This window comes from Mobula birostris, chromosome 31 (assembly GCF_030028105.1).
Source record: "Mobula birostris isolate sMobBir1 chromosome 31, sMobBir1.hap1, whole genome shotgun sequence".
Classification (NCBI taxonomy): domain Eukaryota; kingdom Metazoa; phylum Chordata; class Chondrichthyes; order Myliobatiformes; family Myliobatidae; genus Mobula; species Mobula birostris.
In genome coordinates this window covers 10015081-10024950 of record NC_092400.1, presented here as the reverse complement: position 1 = coordinate 10024950, position 9870 = coordinate 10015081, and positions in this window count along the sequence as shown.

Below are 9870 nucleotides of genomic sequence, written 5' to 3'. Positions count from 1 at the left end.
TCAGGGGATTGCTGGGCAGTGCGGCCCAAAGAACCGGAAGGGCCTACTCCATGTTGTATCTTAATAAATAAATAAATCGTCAAAAGGCATGCCTCAAGGAAGTGACATCTATCATGAAGGACCCTCACCATGCCCCCTTCTCATTACTACCATCAGGAAGGAGGTACAGGAACCTGAAGACCCACACTCAAAGTTTTAGGAATAACTTCTTCCCCTCTGCCATCAGATTTCACTTCCTCACTAGCTTGCTTTCTTTTTGCCTTTTTCCCTTTTTGTAACTTAGAGGATTTGTTTAATGCATTGCACTGCGCTGGTTCCACAAAACAACAAGTTTCACAGCATATGTTAGTGATAATAAACCTGTTTCTAATTCTGACCTACATCAGTCTGAAATGCAGATCTGAACAACTTCCAACTGTAGCCATTTCTTCCCCTCTTCCCCCGCTGCCCCCCCCATCTACTCTCAACTCAAGATCATCTAAATTGAGTTTAGATCAAAGCTCAACTGAAGATCTCCCTCCATCTGTATGGTGAGATTGCATGAGAACATTTTGCAGTACCACCTTTTTCATAATTATCTTCTGAGTCTTTAGAAAACATGGACAAGTTTGTCTTTAAGTGCCATGATAAAGTAAATACCTTGTAGGTGCAAGATAAGGCATGAAGTATTATTCGTTTTCAGAAGCTCACTAAAGGCAGCATTGATTTGCTATTGAGTTTGCTGAAAAAATCCTATATAGTTTGTCCTTCATGCTAAAGAAATATATCAGATCCAGATTTAATCTTATTTTATAGCCATTTTCAAATGTTGGCTTATTTTTCAATAGAGATGTGGTGAGTTTATATTAAAAGAAGCATTTGTAAAAGAATATGTTTTGTTGCCATATTAACAATGTAACTGCATTATACAGTCCAGTTTATTTTCTTGATTTCAGCCTTCTGGAAATGTTTTAATGGTTTTAATATGCACCGCTGAAAATGTATTTCATGAAACTTGCCAACTACAATGTTGCCTGTGTTTGTCAGATTAATCTTCTCCAGGCAAGTTATAATAAATATACATTCAAGTTCATTTTGGGTGTGTTACACCTTTGAACCTTTGATCTTGCCACTTATGTTCAAAAGCACAGGGTCATCCTGAAATCCCTGTTTACGATCCACTAGCATGTCCCTTAAACTTACTATAGTTCAGATCTCCTTAGAACTTCTGTTCCAGTTCATGTGCAAACCTAAAGTGTCGGCAAAAGATGCGGATAAATTTTCAATAATTAATTTTCTTTTAATATTAAGGGTGAAACCTTATTTCATATCTGCTCTGCAGCAATACCCAAATAATAAAGTCTTTAAACTTGTCGTAAAATGTGCTTAATAAAAGTAGTGTTTCTGCTCTCAAACAGAGGCATAGTATATCAAAGAATGTCACCATGGTCACTGAACTGACAAAACCTGGAAGGATAAATTATCACTTAATTGAAGCAACTGAATCAATTAACTGGAATTGCCACTTTCATTGTAACTAAAAATGGTGAGATGCAATATGGTGAAATGCCATTAGTGAAATATTTCAGATTTCTCTAATCATTCTGAATGAAATGAATAGAACGGTTCTCCTTTTATAGCGAAATTAGTATCTGCTTATAGTGAAAAAGTGAATGCTCATCAATTCTTCCATTGTGCAGGCATAAGAGCATTGGAATGTGCCTCACAGATCAATGCAAACCAATGCCTCCAGTCACAGAGCACTTAATCCCTGTCAGCACACAGATTGTTTCTCTTAATTGCACTTTCAAAACATTCATCTGAGTTCAGCTACAGGAAACAGTCAGTCTCAGGATCCCAGTCCTTTCTGTGCAACTTGCAGCCAGTTTCAGGTCAAGCCTACAGGCTCACAGTCTGAAGGAATAATGAACACAACACCTTTTTTTTTGCATGAGAACCATTGAAACAAACTGGAGAACTGCAGCGATTTCTACATTGGGCTGATTGTTCCTCAGGTACCTGAAGTAAACTATGCACTTTCTTTTATTACAGCAGTAAAATTAATTGAATCAGCTTCCAATATTTATCATCCACAAGCTTTTTGCAAAAAAGAAGTTTCCCTCTGTCTGCTTAGTTGAATGTGACTTAAATCTACTTTAATCTCTTAGAGGAGATAATACCCATAAACAAAACAAAGGGTGTGGTTTATGATTTCATCTGACATTCTCAGATAAATTATGGACCTAGTTCTTACTCCTGACTATCTTCTGTAATGCCATCTTGTGTGACCCATCATATTATTCTGTCATGGTGCCATGACAATAGTCTCTTACAGTCTTAATTCACTCTTAACGTCAGCACATTTTCTAAATTCTCATTAAGGATACTTCCATTTTATTAAGATTGCACAACAGTACTGTATGTCAAAACTAAACATGAAAAATAAGATCAGATTTGTATGTAGATGATGCCCATTAACCAGTTATTCACTTGGTACATAATATCGCCTGACTGCTTAGTTAAAACAAGCTATTCTAATTGATAGTAGTTAAATATATAATACATATTTTGCTTTCACTTTGATTGTTGTATTTAAAAGTGGATTATGCGTAAAGATTATATGCATTAAGCATGATTTTCTTGTAAATATGCAGTTGATGGTGTAATGACTAGAAAGCCATACTTCCTGTGAAAATCAAAGAGAAGATGATTCTTACATTTACCACTTCTTTCCAAAAGAGACCTTTAATGCCTCTGTGAATATAACACAATCTCTCACTTTGGAAGAAAAACGAATCAACAAACATTTGTTAGAATGCCCTACCATTACCCTTCAGGGTTGTAGATCAAATCTAAATCTTTTTACTTATCCTGAGAATAAACAATTTTAATTGAGAAATGTGGTTTGATTTCCTGATGTCTAAAATGGCTTGTGCTCTCTGGTATTTAAATGACTTCAGCATGGTAGATTTGCATTGGTGATTTCTGCTGCTGATACGATAAATTTGGAAATAGTAGAAACTGTGGCGTCTTTCACCAGACTACATTTTATAGATCATAGGGGCTATTTCATCAAGATAAAAGATAGCATGCAGAACTACTGCAACAAAACTATCAATTTAAGACATTTTTTTTTATTCTGCAGTAAGATATCAGGCAATAGGCAACCTGTGAGTGACATTAAAATTATAACTTTACCCATAGCTGGAAAGCATCAAAGCCTGCACAGTAACTACAAATATTTGGAAGAATGAATAATATAGACAGCAGTTGTATGTAAAGCACAGAATATACTTCTGAAGCTGCTATGAGATCAACTTCAGTCAAATGTCTGTGCATAAGTGAATAATCACTCAAATCAAGATCTAAGGGAGGGAAATGTATATTTTGATAATAATGTTCCCAAAGCTTGCTAGGGGAAAGAAAATATCAATGGCTAGAAATTTTTATGCAAAGGATAATATTTCAATGCACAAAGAGAAAGAATTCAATTTAAAGCCTGACTGTTATATGCAATCGGGTCCTTTGCTCATGAGTCACGTCCTTTCCAAAATTTATTCCTGGTCCTCCACACACATCGTCTTCAGTTCATGTGTTGACACTACTTGAAAAATATTCATTTGTTGTGTCTGAGGCCCACTTCTGCTTTAGTTTTAAAAAAAATACTTTTACCGGATTTGTGGCCAGGATCCAAGGTTTAGGAGACGCAAAAGTTTGCAGATGCTGGAATCTGGAGCAAGACCAAAGGCACTGGAGGAAACCCAGCAGATCAGGCAGCATCTATGGAGGGAAATGGACAGTCAGTGTTTCATATCCAGATGAAAGTTCTCAACCTGAAACATCAACTGTCCACTTCCCCCCTTCAGTACTGTATGAGCTCCTCCAGTGCCTTTTGTGTTGGTCAAAATATTAGAGTTTTGTGATAGAGTCCCTTAAGAAAATTTTTTGGCATTTGCTCCCACCAATCCACCACACTGTCACTGCCAAGACCACTTGCACCACTGATTATATCTCTCCATTCCTTCCCCCAATAGCTAATTGTGTCTCAATTAGGGAGAAGATAAAGGATAAATGGGGAGCAAATTTTTAAAATGGATGTGAAAAGTGACTCAGGAGTCTTAGTGGAGGATTCCCTAAAGGTTAACTTGGAAGTTGAATCAGTAGTAAGGAAGGCAAATACAATGTTAGCATTTATTTCCAGAAGACTAGAATATAAAAGCAAAGATGTAATACTGAGAGGCTTTAAGAGGCATTGTTCGGGCTGCATTTGATTATAAACAGTTTTTGGCCCTCTGTCTAAAAAAAAATCTGGTGGCATTGGAGAAAGTCCAGTGGAGGTTTATGGGAATGACCCAGAGAATAGAATGTTAATATATGAGATGTGTTTGATGTCTCTGGGCTTGTACTCGTTGGAGTTTAAAAGAATGAGGGGGATCTCGTTGACCTTACCATATACTGAAAGGCCTGGATAGAGTGGATGTGGAGAGGTTGTTTCCAAAAGTAGGAGAGTCTAGAACCAAAGGGCACAGCTTCAGAATACAAGGATGTCTTTTTTGAACAGGGTTGAGGAAGTATCTCTTTATCCAGAAGCAGTTGAATATGCAGAATTCATTGCCATAGACAGCTGTGTATGTCACATCATTGGGCATATTTACAGCACAGGTTGATAGGTTCCTGATTAGTTAGAGCATCAAAGGTTAGAGGAAGAAGACAAGAAAATGAGTTTGAGAGGGAATGACGGAGCAGACTCAATGGGCCAAATGGCCTAATTCTGCTCCTATGTCTTATAAGACCATGAGACATAGGTACCTCCTAGAGTTTTAAAGTGAGGAGATAAAGTGAAGAGATTAATGAAGAGATAATGGATGCATTGATCGTAATCTGCAAAATTTCCTATATTCTATCCAGGAAGGTTCCAGAGGATTGGAAAAGTGCAAATGTACTGCCACTGTTTAAGTAAGAGGGGAAACTGTAGGTCAGTTAGCCTAATGGTAGCCATTTAGAAAATACTAGAATCAATTTGAAAAGCAGTAGTAGAATGACACACATACAAATCATGAGACAATTTTGCAGTGTCACCTGGTTATATGAAAGAGGAATTATGTATGACAAATTTGCTACAGTTCTTTGAGAATGTAACAAACAGGATATATAAATGTGAGCCAGTCGATGCCTGACAGAGGTTGTGGGAGAAACATCAATGCTTGAGTTTATATCTGTTTTGTCAGATTGCTCTTTGTTTTACCGTGTTTAAGAAAAAACGAGGGTGCAGATTATACCTTTATTAGACAGTTTCTGTTGGTAAACCCAGACAAAGCTGCCATGCACTGAGCAAAGTCATTAGATTCTTGTCTGGTGAAGAGTAAACATTAGACGCGCTGAAGTGAATCACGTCCAGACCAATTTCCTCATGGTCACAAATAAGCCAGGAAATGATCACTTGAATAATCTAATGTCCCTTATGACCAGGCAGCATCTATAGAAAGAAATAAGCAGTTGATGTTTTGGGTGGAGACTTTTCATCAGGGGTGAAAATCAAGGGGGAAGAAGCCAGAGTAAGGAGATGGGGGAGGAGAACGAGTACAGGCTAGAAGCTGAGAGGTGAAGCCAGGTGGATGGGGGAGAGAGGATGAAGTGAGAACCTGGGAATTGATAGGTAGGAAGAGCATCACCTATCACCTTCTAGCTTGTACTCCTTCCCCAACTCCATTTTCTTATTCTGGCTTTGTCCCCCTTCCTTTCCAGTCATGGCCCGAAACATCGACTGTTCATTCCTGACCTGCTGAGTTCCTCCAGCACTTTATATGTGTTACTCCAGATTTCCAGCATCTGCAGAATCTCTTGTGCTTATGATTTGGGAATGACATCTAGCTAATGGAGCCCGGAATGAAAGTGGGAGTAGTGTCGCCTCTTCTGCCCCCACTGCCAATTTTTTATCCAAATTGTTGTAGCAGCTGTTAAAGAACTAACCACACTATTAATGTTAGGATAACAGCAGCACATAAGGACTTCTTAAAATAATCGTCCGTCAGTTAATCAATCTGTAAATCCTTCCGCTATTTCCTCCTGCATGCAAGGGAAACATATAAAGATGCCAAAATTGGTTAAAAAATAAATTATTGATGTCAAGGACATAGTGTCAGACTGTAGTAAAATATCAATTGACTGATTAAGTGGCAGGAAATGGAAAGTAGAATAAAATTCAGTGAAGTTTGGTATATTTATTTATTTATTGAGATACAGCAAGAAATAGGCCCCTCCGGCCCTTCAAACCACACTACCCACCCTGATTTAATCTGAGCCTAATCAGATTAACAATGACCAATTAACCTTCCAACCGGTTGGTCTTCGGACTGTGAGAGAAAACGTACAAACTCCTCATAGGCAGTGGTGGGAATTGAACCCAATTCGCCTGTACTGTGAAGCATTGTGCTAACCACTAAGCTACCCTCCCACCCAAAGTGTAAGACTATACACAATGCTGAGCAGGATTGAAGAACTCAAGGGACTTTTTGTGTGCATGAACATAAATCCCTGTAAGTTGCAGGACGCAGAAAGAAAGTGAATGAAAGGTGTTTCGTGTACTTGACTTTAGCGATCGAGACATGGAATATAGCAACAGTGGGGTTATGCTAGAACTTTATACCACAATATATATGACAATATTGTGTAGACTTCTGATAACCAAATACAGGATGTAATAGAACTGGGGAGGATGCTGACAAGGTTTATAAGTGGGCTGGATAATGATGTGGAGATACAGTATAAAATCGGATTATTTTCATTGGAACATTGGAGGTTGAGGGGAGATTTAACTCAAATATAAAAATTATGAAGAGGTGGGAGGTAGGGCAAACATGCCTTATCAGATAAGACAATTGGTGATGGAGCATAAATTTAAAGTAGATCATAGAAGAATTAAAAGAAATTTGTGGAAAACTTTCTTCATTCAAAGTGTGGTGAACATTTGGAAATCACAATCTGAGGGGTAGTGGGGCAGAAGCCCTCAGCATGGACCAACACTTGAAGGGCCATGATTTGCAGAGATCTGGGCTGTTTTGACCAGCATTGATCTGAGCTGTAAGCTTCCTCAAATTCATTGAGCCAGGAAATTTCTAAAAGATGTTACTAACTCCAGCAATCAACTTTTCTCTCCAGTCTCTAGGCCACCTCCATTTTTCTCTCACAAGGTTAAAAGTAATAAAAATGGAACTGAACAAGAGAGGTCTTCAATTAATTTTCTCGCTTTTTTCTACAGCAGGAAGTTGGTTCTGGACTAGGACCCACTGCTTGATATCAGCCTTCATCTCCCCCTCCATACATCATTGATCCTGTGATCCATTTCCCACAACACAGATCCAAGAGATCACAACTCAGTCATTCCAAATTTGAGTCTCATTTTGATTAAGCATTGTCACCTGACATGTTAGATGATATAGTTTTGAATTGTTGTTCTCTATTTTTACAGCATACAACTTTGGACTTATCCACCAACATCATTCAGCAGTCATTATCCAAGTTCAGCAATGTTCCTTGCTTTGTTAATGTAACTCTTCGAAATAATAACATCTCCAAGAGCCAAGTGTTCGAATTTTGTTAAACAAAATTACAGCTGAACCATAATCAGAGTAAGGAATTTAAATTTCAGTTTCCTTTTGGTATTTAATTTTCTTCATGTTGTTCTCCATCATAATATATAATTACTAGAAAAATGAACATAACTTTAAAATAAATCTGAGGTATTTAAATTCAAACAGATGCACGGTGGTTTAAAATATTTGACAAAGATAAATTACAATTTGTTTTAAATACGTATGGATTTATGCTTTCCATGTGCTATATACACATGACTGTGCGGCTAGGCATAGCTCAAATACCATCTACAAATTTGCTGACGATGCAACCATTGTTGGTAGAATCTCAGGTGGTGACGAGAGGGCGTACAGGAGTGAGATATGCCAACTAGTGGAATGGTGCTGCAGCAACAATCTGGCACTTGACGTCAGTAAGACGGTGATAGCTGATTGTGGACTTCAGGATGGGTAAGACGAAGGAACACATACCAATCCTCATAGAGGGATCAGAAGTGGAGAGAGTGAGCAGTTTCAAGTTCCTGGGAGTCAAGATCTCTGAGGATCTAACCTGGTCCCAACATATCGATGCAGTTATAAAGAAGGCAAGGCAGTGGCTATACTTCATTAAGAGTTTGAAGAGATTTGGCATGTCAACAAATACACTCAAAATCTTCTATAGATGTACCGTGGAGAGCATTCTGACAGGCTGCGTCACTGCCTGGTACGGAGGGGCTACTGCACAGGACCGAAAGAAGCTGCAGAAAGTTGTAAATCTAGTCAGCTCCATCTTGGGCACTAGCCTGCAAAGTCCCCAGGACATCTTCAGGGACCGGTGTCTCAGAAAGGCAGCATCCATTAATAAGGACCTCCAGCACCCAGGGTATGCCCTTTTCTCATTGTTACCATCAGGTAGGAGGTACAGAAACCTAAAGGCACACACTCAGTGACTCAGGACTCTTGCCCTCTGCTGCCCAATTTCTAAGTTGACATTGAACCCGTGGACACTACCTCACTTTTTTTAATATACAGTATTTCTGTTTTTTGCACATTTTAAAAATCTATTCAATATACAAATACTGCAATTGATTTACTTACAAACGTAATTATTTATTGTTATTATTATTATTTTTCCTTTTATACTGTGTATTGCATTAAACCGCTGCTGCTAAGTTAACAAATTTCACGTCACATGCCAGTGATAATAAATCTGATTCTGATTCTATGAAAATATAACCATGAAGGTAATTATTAGGCTATTGTGCATTGTATGCTGTGGTTTATGATCAGGATATTGCTTAAGTCCAGTTGAGAACCTGATGCATTGTAACAGTATTGCTGGAAATTATTTGGCTTTCTTGTCTATTGGTTATTGTCAATTTGCAGGTGTCAGCTGTGGTCTCAGGAGCAGCTTCCCTGTGTTGGGAAGCATTGACTTGGGTCTATTATGGGTGTGGAAAGTCTGGGGGAAGGGAGGTAACCAGGACGAGGATGAGATTTGGCCAGGAACTCCACTTGGCTTCATATTCAAATAATTAGAGATTTTGGATGGGAGCCTTGAGCACCAGCAGTTTGTCTGCCAAGCACCTAACAATACCAACCACCAGACTACAAATCTCAGCCAGTAAACAGTTGCAAAAAATACATTTTACAATGTAAATCTCAAACAGGTTTGCGGGCCCTTCTATGCCAGGGATCTTGGACACCTGTGTGGATCCCTTTTCCAAACTGGAACTCTATCTATCCAGTGTGTGTTTAGTTGAAGCATATAAGATGCAGTGGAGCCTCTGCAAGGTGGATGTGGAGAGGAATGTTTTCTATAAAAGGGGAACCTTGAATTGGGGATCACAGTAGACACCCGTTTAAGGCAGAGATGAGGTGAAGCATTTTTTTTAGAAGTTGATGAGTCTTGGGAACTCTCTTCCTCGAAGAGGTGTGCAAGCTGAACCTTTGACTTTTCTTCAGGCAGAAGGAAATCTATTGCTGATAACAAGGGCAGGACGAAAACAAAATGCACTACTGAGGTCACAGTCAGAGCACCCTTGAACTTATCGAAAGGCAGAGAAGGCTCACTGAGCTGAGTGGTCTGAGTTGGAAGGGGAGAGGCTTGGGGGTTAAGGGTTTGATATTTTAGCTGCCGTGTCTAGGTGGGCAATCTGGTAGCTTTTGTTCAAGGGACGGTCTTTTCTTTCAACTCCTTGCATGATACTTCTGTATTTCGTGACTACTTGGAGAAGATGAATCTCAGAGTTGTATTCTGGGTGCATACCTTGATAATAAAATGAACCTGTGAACCAATTCCTGCTTGTTCATGTTTGGT